This window comes from Uranotaenia lowii, chromosome 2, assembly GCF_029784155.1.
Source record: "Uranotaenia lowii strain MFRU-FL chromosome 2, ASM2978415v1, whole genome shotgun sequence".
NCBI lineage: Eukaryota > Metazoa > Arthropoda > Insecta > Diptera > Culicidae > Uranotaenia > Uranotaenia lowii.
The window spans coordinates 151078675-151097088 of record NC_073692.1 but is presented as its reverse complement, the minus strand read 5'-3'; the positions used below and the strand labels follow the sequence as shown (position 1 = coordinate 151097088).

At 37.9% G+C, this 18414-nt stretch overlaps 1 long non-coding RNA gene across 1 annotated transcript; it reads right to left on the bottom strand.

The window, feature by feature from the left end:
* Window positions 1-16551: 16551 nt before the first annotated feature.
* Window positions 16552-17304, bottom strand: LOC129748984 (uncharacterized). Its single transcript, XR_008737891.1, has 3 exons — window positions 17005-17304; window positions 16704-16944; window positions 16552-16642 (listed from the first exon to the last, which is right to left on the bottom strand). It is a non-coding gene; the product is annotated as an uncharacterized LOC129748984 (long non-coding RNA).
* Between the last annotated feature and the right edge of the window lie 1110 nt (window positions 17305-18414).

The window sequence follows — 18414 nt, the reverse complement described above, 5'->3', positions numbered from 1 at the left end:
AATAATCCTCTCATGATATTATATCAAACTCCCGCCACACACTACACAACTCAATCCAAAGGGCAAATGGATTAGGTCGTCCAGCATTTCATCAGAGTCATGCAGTCGTTTCTTTACTGCCAGCAGACAGCCTGCCTAGCCACGCCAAATCGCGACGCGGCATCCTGAACTCTCATCAACCTGTGAATCCCTGGCAGCGTGATCACGCATCAATCGTCATCAAGGCACCATTGAGCATCCACCCGGACCGCATCCAGATGGAATATTCTAATTCTTTCTAATTTTGCCTCCGTTAGGAGTTGTTAGCAAGCCACAACAACACAGTCAGACACACCTGTTCTAACTGCGCGGTCGTCGGCCGCACCAAAAATGAGCCTCAACTGTAACCACCATTACCACCAGCCACCCGAAGCCTAGTAAGTATTAACTAGGGAAAGGAGTAGCAGTGGCAATTTACGGCCATACAGCGGACCAGGGGCAAACGAGCATCATTCACCCCGACGAGACTAGAGATTTACAGATGTACAGACTATATGACAACATGTTGCATAAGTGATCGCTGTACAGTTTCAGCTTACTGCCCGCAACATTGCCGACATACGCGAGCATGTGATATCTGTCCGAAACATTATAAAGCAGGACTGCAAAGCTTGATTGAGACTTGCGAGACGTACAAAGTAGCCTCTCTATCCCCGCGAGCTTAAAGCTCCGTTCATCAAAACCTGTTATAGATTGGGCAACTGATATTGACACAAAATTAAAATAAGTAATCTATTGAAATTATCAACGGATTCGATTAGACTGCACCATTTGAAAATCATTTGAATCTGATTCTGCAGCTACAACTAGAAAAGATAGGAAACAAAAATATAATTCTAAAAACAGAATCTGTAATTTGAAACCCGTTCATTTTAGTATAAAATCATAAAATCTCATGAATTAACCCCATGACATTATAATATGTAGAGGTAAATTCTAAATTCAAATTGAGGCGCTTGGGATCAGAGGGGTAGAGGTGCCTAAATGACAGTTTCGAAAAACGCGCTTCAAAGTTGGGAAGGTGCTCGGGTTCTCATATATTTTTCGAATTCGAGCAGTTTTAATTCACTCAAACAAGTGTTAAAAAATTATAAAAAATCTGAGTTTTGCACCGTTAGGTATACTTAACTCAAAACTGATGATTTTGGCACTTGCACCCCTCTGATCCTGAGGGCCTCAATTATTCTATTTTTTATCAGAAATATGTACATTTGGAATCTTAAACCAGAATTTGAATTCACAACTTCGAATTACAATTCCAAAATCAGATTTGAATCTGATATTATTACTTTAATATTATTTTGAACTGAATGATGATTTTTTAATTTGAACTGTGATTCTGAATTGTGAGTCTGCATTTAAATTTGAATTCTATTTAGATGCTGGTTTTTTGAACCCAAATTAGGAATTATAAAATGTAAATTGAACTTGTATTCCGCGTATGGATTTGAATTCGTTTCACAATGTTTAGTTAAGCGAACAATTGGAGAAATCAAATGTCAAAAGTCTATTACCCGTGTAGCGGTGTAGTTCCTTATCGGGATCGCTTATTTTCAGCAACTGTACGATTGTTATCTAGAAACAATCAATAAAAACCATTATTTTATTGACATTTCATAAACAATTGAATCTTTTTTGTACCATTTAAGCTATGTATGGGAAGCCGAGGATTGAAAGGAAAATTAGGTGATAGGCTAGGGGAATAAATTGATCCAAAATTTGTTTTTTGTTTGGCATGTTATTTTCATCAATTATCAAATATTGATTTTATTTAATCAAAACTGACTTTTAAACGCCATATCATTATAAAAACACAATCTGACTAAAGATTCGAATTTACAACATAAAAGTAAAAAAAATCAAGAATTAAATTAATTTTAATTTCAAGCTTATCATCATTTGAAGACATCTACTTTAAAATAAGAAATTTTGATAAGTCTTGAATGGTTACAAATTTAAATGTAAAGGTAGGTAAAAAAAATTGCTCACCTGCACAGTGGACTGTGGATGTCTCGTCGCACTGTGCTTGTTCAAGGCGGGTGTCTCGCCACGCCTAAGTGGATGACCAAGTGTCCAAGACAAAATCTCAAAAAGTTATTTATATATAAGCAACCATTGTTCCTGATCTAACTACGAAACAAAGTACATGTGTACATTACTGTCTTAATACGATACATAATCATGGAAATGTTAAAAAAAAGTAAATGTATAGAAGAGCCCATCCAAAAGAATTCGTTTAGTAATTGGAATGATTTCTTTTAAAAGACAATGAAAATTGTGTTAAAATATTGATTTTGTGTCAGTTATTTTTATTTGATTTTATCTCAAACTCTCATCTTTACGCTTAACATTGGTTTTGATTGAAACAAAAAGATTTTTTAAATATGAAAAGACATTTAGTCTGTTTGTTCTTGCGTAAAAGTAATATCAAAAAATTCATCCGGAATCGAATCAATTGAAACATTTCTTTTTTTCTTCTTAGGTGTTTTAGTTGTCTTCAAATCTTGGTTTGATTTGTTGCTGTCATCCAGAGATTTTTTGGTAGCTCGAACGCTACGTTTCTTAGGTTTGCTCGCATCAATTTTCGGTTGATCAGTTTCTGACCCAGTTCGAGTTTTATCTTCTTCATTTTTTTCAAAAGAAGGCTTTGTTTCAGATACTGACTTTTTCAAATAGCCTCGTAGAGTGTTCATGTTGTACATACACCTGAAATAAAATTAAACTCTTGAAAAAGTTCTTTTCGATTCGCTTCGTTTGTGACTTTTTAGAAATTGTAAAAAATAAGACAGCTGACCTATAATTTAGATAATAGAGCAACCGATAAGCTATCCATTCCAAACAATAATTATGAAAAGAATCAAAATATTGGTCAACACAAATTCAAAGAATAAACATATTGGTTGTTGTTAAAGAATAACAGCACTCATGATCTCATATTGCAATTCGAAGTGCGCAAGTAGTATTATTTGAGTCATGGTATTAAGTTGTTTCGAAACTAAACGAAAATAGATGCCCTCTGAATGATTCCTTTGAAACTGGGGAAGAACTTCGTTCTTTGATATTGGTATTAATCAACAAAATTTCAACAAATTCCATGTCGGAAATAAAAATCCTAATAAATTGACAGAATAGATGCTGTAAATATTTGGAACAATACTTTTAAATTAGTTATCATGACTATATATTTTGTATGGTTACATTAAAACGACGTAATGTAACCATACAAAATATATAGTCATGATAATCATAACAATTGCTTTAAATCTTGAAGCTTCAACAGTATTCCTGTAAAGTGTTCGTTATTGAAAACGTGAAAGAAAATGTTTTCTTTTTATGTTCCAAGTAAAATTATCCTGCCATTCGCTTCAGGACGCATAGAGTATAAAACTGCTGATTAATATTGAAAAAAAAAAAAACTTACCGTTTTAAACTATATCAGCAAGTACAACTGCAAGTGAAAGTTTTTTTTTTTTCTTCCGGTTACCTATAGCACAGCCTTAGATGAAGCAGTCCAGCATGCACCAGTTGTGTTAAATTTTAGAATTACAGAAAATTCCAGAACTATTAAAGTAGAACAGTGGCGGTTGTTGTGTGCTGTGGTGTAGAATTGGTACACGGGTTCCTCCAGCCACTCTTGCGATCAGTACACTGACCAAATCAGATTCTGGTTATCTTGATACTGTATAGAACGGTGGATCTGTAACCTGACGAAAAGCTTTGTACTCTACCTTCTTGACTTCTCGGGTTTATTATTTCGCTCGAAACGCGTGGATGCACTTTCCAAAAATGCGGCCGTTCGATTTCGCGGAAAAAAAAATCTGCAATATTCAATGTAAACAACACGAAAAAATAAATTTCCTTGAATTGAGTTTGAATTACATGCCTGGTGATATAATGTTACATGTTTCCATGTAATTATGTACCAAATCGAAGTTTTGAAATCAGTTATGTGACTTCATAATATGTGATCTAGGGGTGGCAGCCTATTGGTTCATGTCGAATTTCGATGATCGACTAAATACATTTAGTAGATTGGTCCAAAAAACTGACCTGTGTAAAATCTCAATCGGACTTGGTTTAGGGGTGCCTCATAGAGCTCAAACTTAAAATTTTTCGATTCATTTGGAATTTGGATCTTGCATTTAAATATTAATTCGAGGCTTAATGATAATTTTTGAATTTGAACTAAGTCAAGAGCTAGAAGCAAAAAATTCAATGCCTTTGAGAGTATTTTTATTTTAAACCTTACTTAGAAGTAAAGGCTAACTATTTCATATTTGCATAAGTATTTACACACTGTAACCTTAAATTGAATTAGCGAATTTGAATTTCAAATCTAAAATCTGAATTTGAATCTTGTATATGAATGACTTAACGATGAGTTTTGAATTTAAACAGTGAGTCTGCATATAATTTGAATTCCGTTTCACAGTGTTAAGTTAAGCAAAAAATTGCAAAAATAACAACATCGATTTTGTTCTGAATCTGGATCCAGAATCTGAGTTTTGAATTTGAACTCTGAATTCAAATTCAGAACCCGAACGCTTATTATGAATTCCGAATCTGAATTCTGAATATGAGTTCTGAATCTTATCTAATCTGAAATCTGCATCTAAATTCTGAATTTGAAATCTGAAAGTTAATCCTAAACCTAATTTTGAATCTGAATACTGAATCTAAATCTGAATCTGAAACTGCAAACTGATTCTCAACAATTTTTTATTCACCTATTTTAGTTTCGCTTCATTTTTGGCTTTTTGAAAATGGTAAAAAAACAAAATAGCTAACTTTTATTTAGATAATAAAGCAACCGATAAGCTATCCGTTCCAAACAATATTCACAAATCAAATTAAAAATATTTGTAGAAAAAATTCAAAGTATTGCATTTCGTAGTGAACGACCAATTTTATATTAACAGTATTATAAGAGTGCTAACAATAAGTTGTTTCGGATCGAAACTGTACGAAAATAATAATCTCTTTGGAACTGGGGAAGATTTTGGTTGATTGATATTGGTAGAAATCAACAAAATCTTTGAACAAACCTAATGTAAAAGAATTACACTAAGAATCGCTATTCTCATTGTATGACGTTACTAAAAATTCTTGTAAATTGACGTATCTAATATAAGCTGCAAATGTTTGGAACAATACATTCAACGTAGTTATAAAAAAACGACGTAATGTAAACGCACAAATATATTTAAACTCTTAAATAAAATATTTAATTCTACACACTTAGCTGTAGTTTAGATGATTGTTACATTTCAAACCATCTGGACCAATAAAGGTAAAGTTGTATGAGACTGATAACAAATTACAGACAAACTGAAGAACTTGATGTGTGGCTTAATTGATTGAGATTTGAAAGAAATTCTCGACCTTAAAGTTGATTTCTTTCTAACTGTCATGATGAACAAGTGCCATAAAATTATGAAAAAGCTTCTTAAAATGAATCAATAATCAACATGTTTCTAATATATGATATGAGCCTACAGGGTTGAATAATTATACTGAATGAAAGCAATCGAAAGATTCTTTTTAATTCAAGCACAGTATAAGAAAAGTTCATCTGAACTTACTTTTGAAATACCGGTATCTACCGGTATTTCAAAAGTAACTTACTTCGTTTTGGATTGAAATAGCAATATCTGAGCTTTTCTTATACCGTGGTTTAATTAAAGGGAATCTTCCGATTGCTTCGATTCAGAAGTTTATAATATTTTGTGTTAATTTCACATATAATAAAATTATTACTAATAAGTGTTAGAAGAATTTTTCTTCTTTTTATGTTCTATGTATAATCTTTCTGTACCGCGGTTCGGAATGCGTTGAACATAGAACTGTTGATTAAAATTCAATAAAACTTACCGTTTGAAACTGTATCAGCAAGTCGAAAACAACTGAAAGTTGACTGGTCTTTTTTGTTCCGGTTACCAATGGCTCAGTCTTAGACGAAGCGGTCCAGCATGCACTGCTTGATGTGGTGTAGAATTGGAGCACGAGTTTCTCCAGCCACTGCCGTTTGTAATTGATACTTAATGCACTTTCGTTGATCAGGTTTAAGCCTTGGAATAATACACAGACCAAATCAGATTCAGATCGCGTGGATGCACTTTTCTATCCAAAAATGCGGCCGTTAGATTTTGCGCGAAAAAACACGAAAACGAAAAACACGAAAACGAAATAACACGATAAAATAAGTTTCTTTAAATTGAGTTTGAATTTCATGCTTGATAATGTAATGTTAAATGGTTTCATGTTATTAAAAACCCAAATCTAAATTCTTAAACCTTTTTGAGATTGCATGATATGAGCAATGTATGTGCTAATTTTACAATGTATCATACCGAGTGTTATATCAAATTAAATATTACATGAAATCTTAAGTTCATCTTTATCTTCCGATTATAAATCATCTTATTTTACTGCTGACATAAATATATGTTCACGTTGAAAAAATTAGAAATGATGTGTAACAACGGTTGGTTTGGTCGGTGCCACAAAATAATATCAACAAGCTTTTGCGAACATAAGTGTTGATTAACTTCAATCGATAGGTGCCATTTTCTCCCCAAATATTAATAAAAGTTAGCGACTTACATTTGGTTCTGCTTAGATGCTTCGGCTCTCCGGTTGCATACCTTCCAGGCGTTTATTAGGTGCTGGCAGACCTTGCTTGAGCCTCGCCCAATCCCTTCGCCGCACCGTATCATCCTCCCACATCGGGTGGGCTGTTACTTCCGCCGTTGAGTACGACAGACCTATCCAGTCCTCCACACTGCTTTCATGCATTGACACTGGACACCACCATTCACTTTGAGCACGCGTGATATAGCTGACAACAGCTGCAATTCCGCGCACTTCAGCGCGTCCGAAGGACGTTCGATGTTCCTGTCCATTCTGTGGACTTTCTCTGGTGCTCCATTCTCTTGTCATCTGTTGGCCAAGCGATTGAGAGGGTATTTCCGCACCGGTGACCCCTTCTCGTACTCCGAACCACCGCATCGATCCTAGGGAAACGAAACTGTCCTGCAGTTGGCTAATCCCACAAAATGGACTTCGAAAAACGTCTTTGACCACCAGTAGACACGAAAAAAAACCGGCAAATGTGTCCTCAGCTGATGGTAGGCGGTGGCCCTATTGGACTTCGGAAGGTTTTCGAATGACTCACCCCTTTAGATCGGCACGAACATGTGCTCCGGAAGAGGGCGCCGAAACTTGCTTTCCTTGGTTGGCTGCTTGTCCGCCGAAGCACTAGGTAGCGGCGTCTGAATGTGATTTCAGTCAACAGGGAAGTGGCGAGTTGCCCTCTCGGATATCGGAACCGGAAGTGCACAAGGTGGTCACTGGTGAATCTCGAGAGCTTGATCAAAAAAGGGGTCCTGTCAGAAAAAGAGTTTCCGTTCAGGAATAAATATAACTTTGGTTCCAAGAAATACTCACGGTTTCAACGCCTTTTCTGTAGACTTTGGGCAATTGCCTGTCTGGCTGTTTTTTTTTCAATTTCGAACAGCTCGTAACTGGTGGCCAATCGGTGGAGCACGGCTAGAAAATACCAACTGTTTAATTAGGTTATGCAGGTGGAGCTGCCAACTTAACAAGATTTGTTTTGTTGTTTTTATTTTCCTTTCCGCACGCCAGACTCCGTTTTCTCAAAGTCGATGCGATTTTCTATACCTTGGTTTGTTTCGGTGTTATCTCCTTCTTGCTTCCCAAATAAAATAGCTTTCGCTCTAGCATGTATTCATGCTTTTGCTTGAAAGAGTAGGTGATTGAAGATGTTTGCAAATCTCACGTAACATTTCAAAAGGGCAAATCTAATACTTGATTCGATACGAGAAATACGAGAAACCACTTTTTGCTCATGAAAATCAACCAAAGTGGTGTTTTTTTCGAAAAACTGTTTTTGTCAAAAATCGACTTTAAAATTTCAAAAATTACCAAAGAGGGGAAATTCGGATAATCGAAATTTTAATTTTGATGCTGAATGACTGAAATGCATTTAAAAATCAAAACATGCATTTGTGTATGTATGTATGTATGTATGTATGGTTCCCCCATCGGTAGCAAGGTTCAGCCTATGTCTGTGTGGCTTGGCCTTCGAATTGCTTCTCAGGCTTCCACGGCCGATGGTTCGTCGAGGGAAGGCATCCAACCTTCAGAGACCTACAATGGTTGGCAATCCACTCCGCTTGCATTAGTCTCTTGAGATTAACCACAGATGCATTCCCTCTGGAATATTTAGTTATAGGTATAAAGTAAGTTATATATGGAAACAAATCTTACTTGTCGGCAACTATTATGGGATACGATCCCAAAAGTTTTTCTTGCCGATACCGGGAATCGAACCCAGTACGCCTAGACCACATCAGCGCTAAATTTGGAATTCAAATCATGCATTTGACTATAAATTCGGAACAGAATGATGATTTTTGAATTTTAACTGTGACTCTGAATTATAAGTCTGCATCAAATTGGAGTTTTGAATTTTCAATGCCGATTCTAAATTGTAAATATGAATTAAATTCTTAATATGAATTTTGATTCTGTCTGGCTTCCTAATGCGTTAACAGAGTAAAAAGCAAACAATTGCAGGAACCAAATTCAATTTTATTCTCAATCTAGATTCTGAACATGGGTTCTAAATCTGAATCCTGAATCTGTGTTCTGAATTTAAATTTTGAATCTGAATACTGAAGCTGAATGTTGATTCTGAATTCCGAATCAGAATTCTGAATATGGGTTCTGAAAACTGCTTCAAAAATCTGAATTTGAATTCTGTATCAAAATCATAAATATGTATCTTATTTGGAATCTGAATACTGAATCTAAATTCTGATTCTGCAAACACATATTGCTTTCTTGAAAAATGTTTTCATCACTTATGTCGGAATGTAAAGAAACCTTTAAGCTATACAAATTCAAAGAATAAACATATTTTTTTTATTAGGAAACAAAAATAGAACCCAAGATCTCGAATAACGCTAAGAAAAAGTTTTCTTTTCATGTACTAAGTAAAATATTTCTGCCTTGCGGTTCAGGATGCGTAAAGCATAAAACTTCTGATTAATATTGATTGAAATAAACTTACCTTTTAGATCTATAACAGCAAGTAAAACTGCAAGTAAAAGTTGATTGTTCTTGTTCCGGTTACCTGTCACAGTCTTGGACGAAGCGGTCCAGCGTTCACCGATTGAAGTGTTCAAATTTTAGAATAACACAGCGGTTGCTGTGAGCTGTAGTGTAGAATTGGTACAAGAGTTCCTCCAGCTCAGAATGATTTTGTCTCCATATCTGACTTTTAATTCGTCTCAACCTTTAGCTTCACTGGCCAACAATTTGGTGCTGCCGATACATGCAATTTTGTAGTTTACAAAAAGCGAAAGAGATAAAAGAACATACCTCTCATTTCAACTTTTCAACTTTTTTGCAATTATCTGAGTCAGCTTGGCAAGTACCGGGAAGCTTGGCAAAATTCGCATAAGAATAATCAGCTAAATGCAAATATGTATGTAAACCTTGGAATCTAAGCAAAACACCATCGCTTCGGTAATTTTGTCATGCCACTTGTGGCAAAGGTGACGATAGATTTCGTTTGCTTGATTGCTCACGCGGAATTTTGTTACTTAGCCTGGATAATTGCAGCACTCGCGACTGAATGTGCTCTAATCGGCATGTCATCGCATAACCATCTCCAACATAGCGCACAGGAATCTCCCGTAATGTGTGGCTTCGTTTTCGGGAGTAAGTGGTGTTGCAGAATATTCGATAGTAGCATAGGAAGGTAAACAAATTGACCGTCTTCAAGGCTGTGTGGCAAAGTTCAACGCATCCAAGGCTGTGAGTCTGCACCGCGAGAACAGACAAAGCTGCAGACTCGGGATAGGCACCAGGAATCATCTCGCTCGTCAGTCGATGCATGATCTTGTCGACGTGTTCCTGATGTTTCTTTCTCTCGTCCTGTGACTTATCGATCAGAGAATTGTGGCGCTCCTGTTCCTTCTTGTTCTTCGATGCATTTTGTTCTTTGGAACCCATTGATGACTTGGTCAGCTGCTTTAGCTTGTTTATTTCCTTCTGATAACTCTCAATATGAACTTGCAGATCACACATTTTCAGGGACCAGAAGGTAACCAAGAACTGGGGGCTTATGTCTTCCCAAATCTTGGGCGGATGCAGCGGTCGCATGGATTCGATACATTTCGAAACAGGTGGCTTCCAGATATTTTGCCATTTTCTGGGAGTTTGAAAGTTTTCCGAGTTTTGATCCACCATCCGAAGCTGATCGTACTTTTGCTGTTGGAAAACAATAATTATGAATATTGTCTCTATAAATTAAACAAGATTCAACTTACGCTAATGGCATGGTAGAACATTGGTTTGTCTGGAAAAAAAAACAACGTTCGAGTGGATTTGGTATTCTTGCAACATATTATGGATACTCGGCAGGCGGTCGGCATACTCCTCGACGCAGTAGTTGGATCCAAGGGACAGGTACAACAGATCGTTACTTGCCAAGTAATTGTCGTTGCGATGACTTTTTAGTTTAGTATTGCACCAATCTGTTCGGCTGTTTTTGCTTTCGTTACGCGCCCGGAACGTGGTGGATGCGTCATTGGAGTCCAGTTCCAACTTTTCACGGTATTTTTCGGAAAACTTCTCTCCTTCCATCTTAGGTTAGCCAGAGTGATGTAAAACTTCTTCTTGATGTGATTATGTTCTGAATCCAGATGGTTTGAGTTCAGGTAAGGTTTTGCTTCACCGCAAACATCTTCCACAAACTGGACATAGATTTCTTCAGCAGCCGCCACTGCCGTGAGATTATTTGCTTTAGCCGTTGCAACGAGCATACTTTGGGTTCGGGCAGATCGTTTCCCTTGTAAATGGATGTATGATTTGAAATATTGAACTAAATCTCAAGTTCTGACCATTGATATCTTTGACAATGAGGTTCTGTGGGACTAACAACATGGGAACCAGCTCCTTGAGATTTTTTCAACTCTGGGGTAATGTCAGCCAAGGAATGTTTGATTCGTAGCCACGGTTAAGCCGGGGTGTGGCATGAGAAAGCATACAATTTCCGTGAAATTCTCCTAATGCACCAGCTTCGTACCAGTCTTCGGCTAGAAACTGAAGTCTCTGGAACAATTTTTGCCATTGTTTTCGCCTTTGTAAACGCTAGACGTCCATTTTCAGGGATAGCTGTAATAGAAGAGAGTTTAGCGTATCTACAATTCTAATTATTTAGTCAGAAGATCTCTATGGACAGTACTCTACGCAAAAACTGAAGCACAATCCCGTGATGTGCTTGGGCTTTCGAAGGCACCCCGTGGCTCCATGAGCAGAATTGCCAACTTTCCTCCTTTCGGCATGTCGTGCAGAAAAATATCCGACCACATAAGTATACCGGTTGTGTCCCGTTCACTTCTACCGCGCCACAAAAATCGGGTTAGCGGCTTGTTTCCGTCATCCAATCAGGCTGAGGCAACCTAATGACATCCGTACTTTGAGTACATTAGCGCAGCCACAAATTCAGAAAACTTTCGCCCTTTCGAAGATCACCGGCTACCGATACAACACAGTTCGGTCCGGAACCTATTCCTAAACAATATTTCGTTCAGTGCATTTTCGTTTAACACAAACGTGTGGTCGTCTCCGGTTTCCAGCACTTGAACCGGTTTTCCTTCCATGGTTTCCGAATTACGGAGATTTTGTTCCTGTTTGAGCACTGTAACAGATCCACTCCGTTCTACTACCGGAGTAATTTTCTGTTCCAAAACTGCTCTTCGACTGCCATCCAGAATCGAAAATATACACCGGTATTTCAGTGCAGGATGCAGGTATGGGAATCCCGTTCGCTGCGATCTCGTTTGCTCTGCAAGGCTCGCGACTCGCGCTCCGTGACAGCCTGCAGCTCGTATTCGTCGGCCGCTGCTGCAGTTAGAGCAGCTGAAATATAAAAAAAAACAAGTTATCGAACAGCTCTTATTCGGACAAAAATAAAATAACACCTCTGATCGATTTTTCTCGCCGTTTCTCGGCTTCTTTCTCGAGCTTCTGTTCGGCGGCTGCTTCTTCCCGTTCCCGTTTTCCACGTTTGATTTCCTTCGTCGCGGTACCGCTACTGCTTACGGCGGAAGTCTCCCGAGTGGACGATTCCGGTGTTTCTTTCTTGATCCATCACCTTCGATTCTTATCGAGCGAAGCATTTCGATAAGATGTACCAAACCTTCCGGGGCCCTCGGGTGGACGGCCAGACGCGCAAACAAATCGATTGTGTTGAGAAGATTGTTTTCCGTAATCACCGAATTACACACTCGTACACGTACACGTACACGCTCCTTTTTTTAAACTCAAAATTAAGTAGTTTTGGTTCAAAACAGCACTTCAGTGGCAGCCCTCAACTTTGAGTTTGACTGGGCAATCGCCAAACTAAGTTCTGAGAGGCATACTCAATACTAAGTTCGGCAGCCGTACTCAAATTTATCCTTTTTATTCGAGGGTTGTTTATTTTCACATCTTCAACTGAATGTATTGCTTCAACTGAATGTATTGCTTAGCACGAATTAAACTGCTAATGCTACGATGACTAAATGACAATTAAAAAAAAAAGTTTTTTTTACGAATTGAAGTGAAAAGGAATTTAAGTATTTTGTAAACCTTAGTTGAAATGTCGAAATGTGAGTAATTCAAAACCTTAATTATGTGAAAGAAAATCGAACCATAATTACGTATTTTAGGCTCTAGTGAAGGTACTTTGTCGATGAAATCCTCAAACAGGTATCCTTTAATCGAAAAACTAAAATTGAAATGTTAGAAAAAGCCTTACTAAAAGCATATAAAAAGCAACAAAATGTGTTCTTGTTAGCGACAAAAACAATTTTGTTTCGATAGAAAGATTTGGAATCGCAACAAATTATTTTTATCTAGTAGCAAAATTATAACTGGGAGCTGAAAGAAATCTAAAATCTCTATCTGAGCACCGAATCTATATAAAGATACGGGTCTGAACCTCAAACCATTTCATTAAAACGAAATATCTCAACATAAAATCATAATCATTTAGAATTAAAATAAGCAGCTGCCATTCAAGTAGGATTGCATAGAATGTCAGTTAACACAAACGATGCCTACTTTATGCTACTTTATGCTGTAATGTGGAACACTGTGATGTGGAAACCCTTAAATCGTTAAAGCAGTTAATCGCTTTCAACCAAGAGCTAGTATTCTAGCGATAGAATATTTTAAAACTTTACAGATGTCGATGATAATTTTTTTTTAATGCATTTTCAAATCAAGTTTAATGTCAAATGACCAAAAGCTTCGTTCAACCGTTGGTAAAAATCGGTTTCAACTGGTATCGGTCAAGTGATAGATGTTCAACGAGCCAATGTTTTGGTCGAAACAAGTTGGGTCGTTGTTCAATGGAGCAAGTGGAAACTAGTCGAAACCAATCCAGCTCGGCAGCAGGATTCGTTTCGACAGGTCGAAACCAGGGTACAAATCGGTCGAAGTCAATCGGAAAGAGACAGATGATCAACTGTCAATCCATTTCTACTTGTTTCGACCCGTTTCAACCAAAGTCCATTAAACAGACTAAAAATTAACATAGAAAATTTTAAAATATACGAAATTGAAAATAGTGGATTAAAACATACGATTAGATTATCTGATGTTTCAATTTTACTTTCCATGAAAATCCAGCTTTTTGAAAAAAAAATTGTTGTTGTAATTTTGCCTCCGTTAGGAGTTGTTAGCAAGCCACAACAACACAGTCAGACACACCTGTTCTAACTGCGCGGTCGTCGGCCGCACCAAAAATGAGCCTCAACTGTAACCACCATTGCCACTAGCCACCCGAAGCCTAGTAGTATTATCTAGGGAAAGGAGTAGCAGTGGCAATTTACGGCCATACAGCGGACCAGGGGCAAACGAGCATCATTCACCCCGACGAGACTGAAGATTTACAGATGTACAGACTATATGACAACATGTTGCATAAGTGATCGCTGTACAGTTTCAGTTTACTGCCCGCAACATTGCCGACATACGCGAGCATGTGATATCTGTCCGAAACATTATAAATCCGGACTGCAAAGCTTGATTGAGACTTGCGAGACGTACAAAGTAGCCTCTCTATCCCCGCGAGCTTAAAGCTCCGTTCATCAAAACCCGTTATAGGTTGGGCAACTGATATTGACACAAAATTAGAATAAGTAATCTATTGAAATTGTCAACGGATTCGATTAGATTACACTATTTAAAAATCATTTGAATCTGATTCTGCAGCTACAACTAGAAAAGATAGGAACCAAAAATATAATTCTAAAAAGAGAATCTGTAATTTAAAACCCGTTCATTTTAGTATAAAATCATAAAATCTCATGAATTAACCCCATGACATTATAATATGTAGAGGTAAATTCTGAATTCAAATTGAAGCGCTTGGGATCAAAGGGGTACATGTGTCTAAATGATAGTTTCGAGAAAACGCGGTTCAAAGTTGGGAAGGTGCTCGAGTTCTCATATATTTTTCGAAACCGAGCAGTTTTAATTCAATCAAACAAGTGTTAATAAATTATAGAAAAAATCTGAGTTTTGCACCGTTATGTATACTAAACTCAAAACTGATGATTTTGGCACTTGCACCCCTCTGATCCTGAGGGCCTCAATTATTCTATTTTTTATCAGAAATATATACATTTTGAATCTTAAACCAGAATTTGAATTCACAACTGTGAATTACAATTCCAAAATCAGATTTGAATATGATATTATTATTTTAATATCATTTCGAACTGAATGATGATTTTTTAATTTGAACTGTGATTCTGAATTGTGAGTCTGCATTTAAATTTGAATTCTATTTAGATGCTGGTTTTTTGATCCAAATTATGAATTATTAAATGTAAATTGAATTTGTATTCCGCGTATGGATTTGAATTCGTTTCATAATGTTAAGTTTAGCGAACAATTGGAGAAATCCAAATTCGAATGGTAATCGAATGTAATAGTATGAGTAATTAAAACTAAGATTAGTGTCATAACAATCAAAAAATTTTTTGAACAAATAAATTTTTCATGAACCATGAACCACTAATTCACTAGCAGGAGGTATGGCACTGCTTGAATGAGCGCGCAAACGGTTTGAGTAAAATCAGTCTGGATCGAAATATTTTGTACAAACCACCCTCTGTGGCATAGTGTATGGTGCTGTTTGTACAATATTCAGGAAATTTACTCAGCCCCAGTAGGGGTGGCGGTGGTTTTTTGTTATTACTGTTATCGCCAGCCATCGTTTGTGTTCGCGCTAAATACGTTTGTATCGTGTGTGGGCGAGCATAGATCAAACAATCGTCTTGGAATCATCGAATTTGCACACGCCATTTGTGTTGTCTATGGCATGGTGTATGGTGCTGTTTGTACAAATTTCAGGTCATTTACTCAGCCCCAGACGGGGTGGAAAATGGTTTTTTTTGTTGCTGGTACTGTAATCGCCAGCAATCGTTTGTGTTCGCGCGAAATTTGGCGAGCATAGAATCAAACAATCGCCGTGGAATCATCGCATTTTATACAAATGTGATGTAGTCTTTTCCCCGTGCAGCGTTGTAGTTCCATATCGGGATAGTTGATTTTCACCACCCGTACGATTGTTATCTAGAAATAACCAAGCAAAAGCATTATTATTATTGACATTTCATAAATAATTCAATCTTTTTTTGTTGCATTTAAACAGCTATGTATGTTTAGAAAGCCGAAAAGGATTTAAAGGAAAATTAGGCGATAGGTTAGGAGAATAAATATATCTTAAATTAGTTTTTGTTTGGCATATTATTTTCATCAGTTATCAAAGATTGGTTTTATTTACTTAAAACTAATGAATTTTAAATGCAATGTCATTATAAAAACACAATTTGAATAAAGATTCGAATTTAGAACGTAAAAGTAAAAAAAAAAAATCAAGAATTAAATAAAATTTAATTTTAAGCTTATCATCATTTGAACACATCTACTTCAAAATAAGAAATTTGGATGGATGAGGTAACAAATTTAAAAGAAAGTTAAAAAAATTGCTCACCTCCCTTTACCATTAACGCTTGCGACGTATCATTCAGAACGCTTATGCAGCTTAAGCATAAAGTCGGCTGCCAAATCATGTTGCGTAGTTTAACTCTTGGGATATATCCAGAAAATTCATTCGATGCACTGCGGCCAATCTCACTACTCTGGCAGGTATGGAATCTTCGACTCGATGTTGAACTTATGGTTACTCAGAAACAGCTAGTCTCCTTTCTCCGGCAGATTAAAGGCGGTAGATAATTACATTTTTCCGACCGACATCTGGTGGTAAGTGAAGGTATCCGGCCTCTGAGAGCGTCTAAAAACAAATGGGTGTTCGCTCACCAACGCTTATGCATTCATCTGTAGCATCCTTTCGTCAATTTATGGAAAATAGGATATGTCTCAATCAATAGAATTAGTCATAAAATATATTAATAAAAAGATACCCACCAATGAAAATGTGACCATCACAAAATGTCCTTGGGCTGATCAATACGCCTAGGAACATGCACATGCACCTTCGATGATTAATTTTGGCCTAGAAATGACAAAAAAAATTTTTAATTGATTGATAATGGTTGGAATAATTGCTAACTTACCACTTGAAATCGCTGATGGAAGCGCCGTTAGCTCGTAACTGAAAAACGTTGAGTATCGGTCCACCTTTTGAGCAACACAGCCTTGCCGTGGGCTATAATAATTCCCCCCTCGTCTCAGGTGACGGGCATCAAGCACCAATCCGCGGCACGTTACGCATGATGCCGAAGTTTTTGACCGTCTTGATCAACAAACCAGCACCGCGTGCCACCGTTGCCAAATTTTTCGTAAAGGACTCCGGCGCTGTTCAAAGACACAAAATATAAGGTGGAGTAATATTTGTAGTAAATACTGGGTACTTACGGCAAGCGCGGAATATCAGGATTTTCGATAAAGGTTCTCAGATGCAGATTATTAGTTGGATTCCGACCAATAGCTATCGAAATTTGCTGCATAACCGCAAACTTCCTCGATTTCCGCTGTTGTAGCTTCGGTCAGCATGAAGTAAATCAAACTGGACTGCGCTCTTCCCTGGTCGTAGGATGGTTTCCATTCCGGTGAATCTTGGATAATCGTATTCGCTTTTAACAATTGATGTCTCGTCGCACTGTGCTTGTTCAAGGCGAGTGACTCGCCACGCCTTAGTGGTTGTCCAAGTGTCCAGCCACACTGTGCAATGCAAAAGTATTGAGAATGTTATCTCGCTTCAAACAGTGGATGTCTCGTCGCACTGTGCTTGTTCAAGGCGGGTGTCTCGCCACGCCTTAGTGGTTGTCCAAGTGTCCAGCCACGCTGTGCAATGCAAAAGTATTGAGAATGTTATCTCGCTTCGAACAGTGGATGTCTCGTCGCACTGTGCTTGTTCAAGGCGGGTGTCTCGCCACGCCTTAGTGGTTGTCCAAGTGTCCAGCCACACTGTGCAATGCAAAAGTATTGAGAATGTTATCTCGCTTCGAACAGTGGATGTCTCGTCGCACTGTGCTTGTTCAAGGCGGGTGTCTTGCCATGCCTTAGTGGATGTCCAAGTGTCCAGCCACACTGTGCAATGCAAAAGTATTGAGAATGTTATCTCGCTTCAAACAGTGGATGTCTCGTCGCACTGTGCTTGTTCAAGGCGGGTGTCTCGCCACACCTTAGTGGATGTCCAAGTGTCCAGCCACGCTGTGCAATGCAAAAGTATTGAGAATGTTATCTCGCTTCAAACAGTGGATGTCTCGTCGCACTGTGCAATGCAAAAGTATTGAGAATGTTATCTCGCTTCAAACAGTGGATGTCTCGTCGCACTGTGCTTGTTGAAGGCGGGTGTCTTGCCATGCCTTAGTGGATGTCCAAGTGTCCAGCCACGCTGTGCAATGCAAAAGTATTGAGAATGTTATCTCGCTTCAAACAGTGGATGTCTCGTCGCACTGTGCAATGCAAAAGTATTGAGAATGTTATCTCGCTTCAAACAGTGGATGTCTCGTCGCACTGTGCTTGTTCAAGGCGGGTGTCTCGCCACGCCTTAGTGGTTGTCCAAGTGTCCAGCCACGCTGTGCAATGCAAAAGTATTGAGAATGTTATCTCGCTTCAAACAGTGGATGTCTCGTCGCACTGTGCAATGCAAAAGTATTGAGAATGTTATCTCGCTTCAAACAGTGGATGTCTCGTCGCACTGTGCTTGTTGAAGGCGGGTGTCTTGCCATGCCTTAGTGGATGTCCAAGTGTCCAGCCACGCTGTGCAATGCAAAAGTATTGAGAATGTTATCTCGCTTCAAACAGTGGATGTCTCGTCGC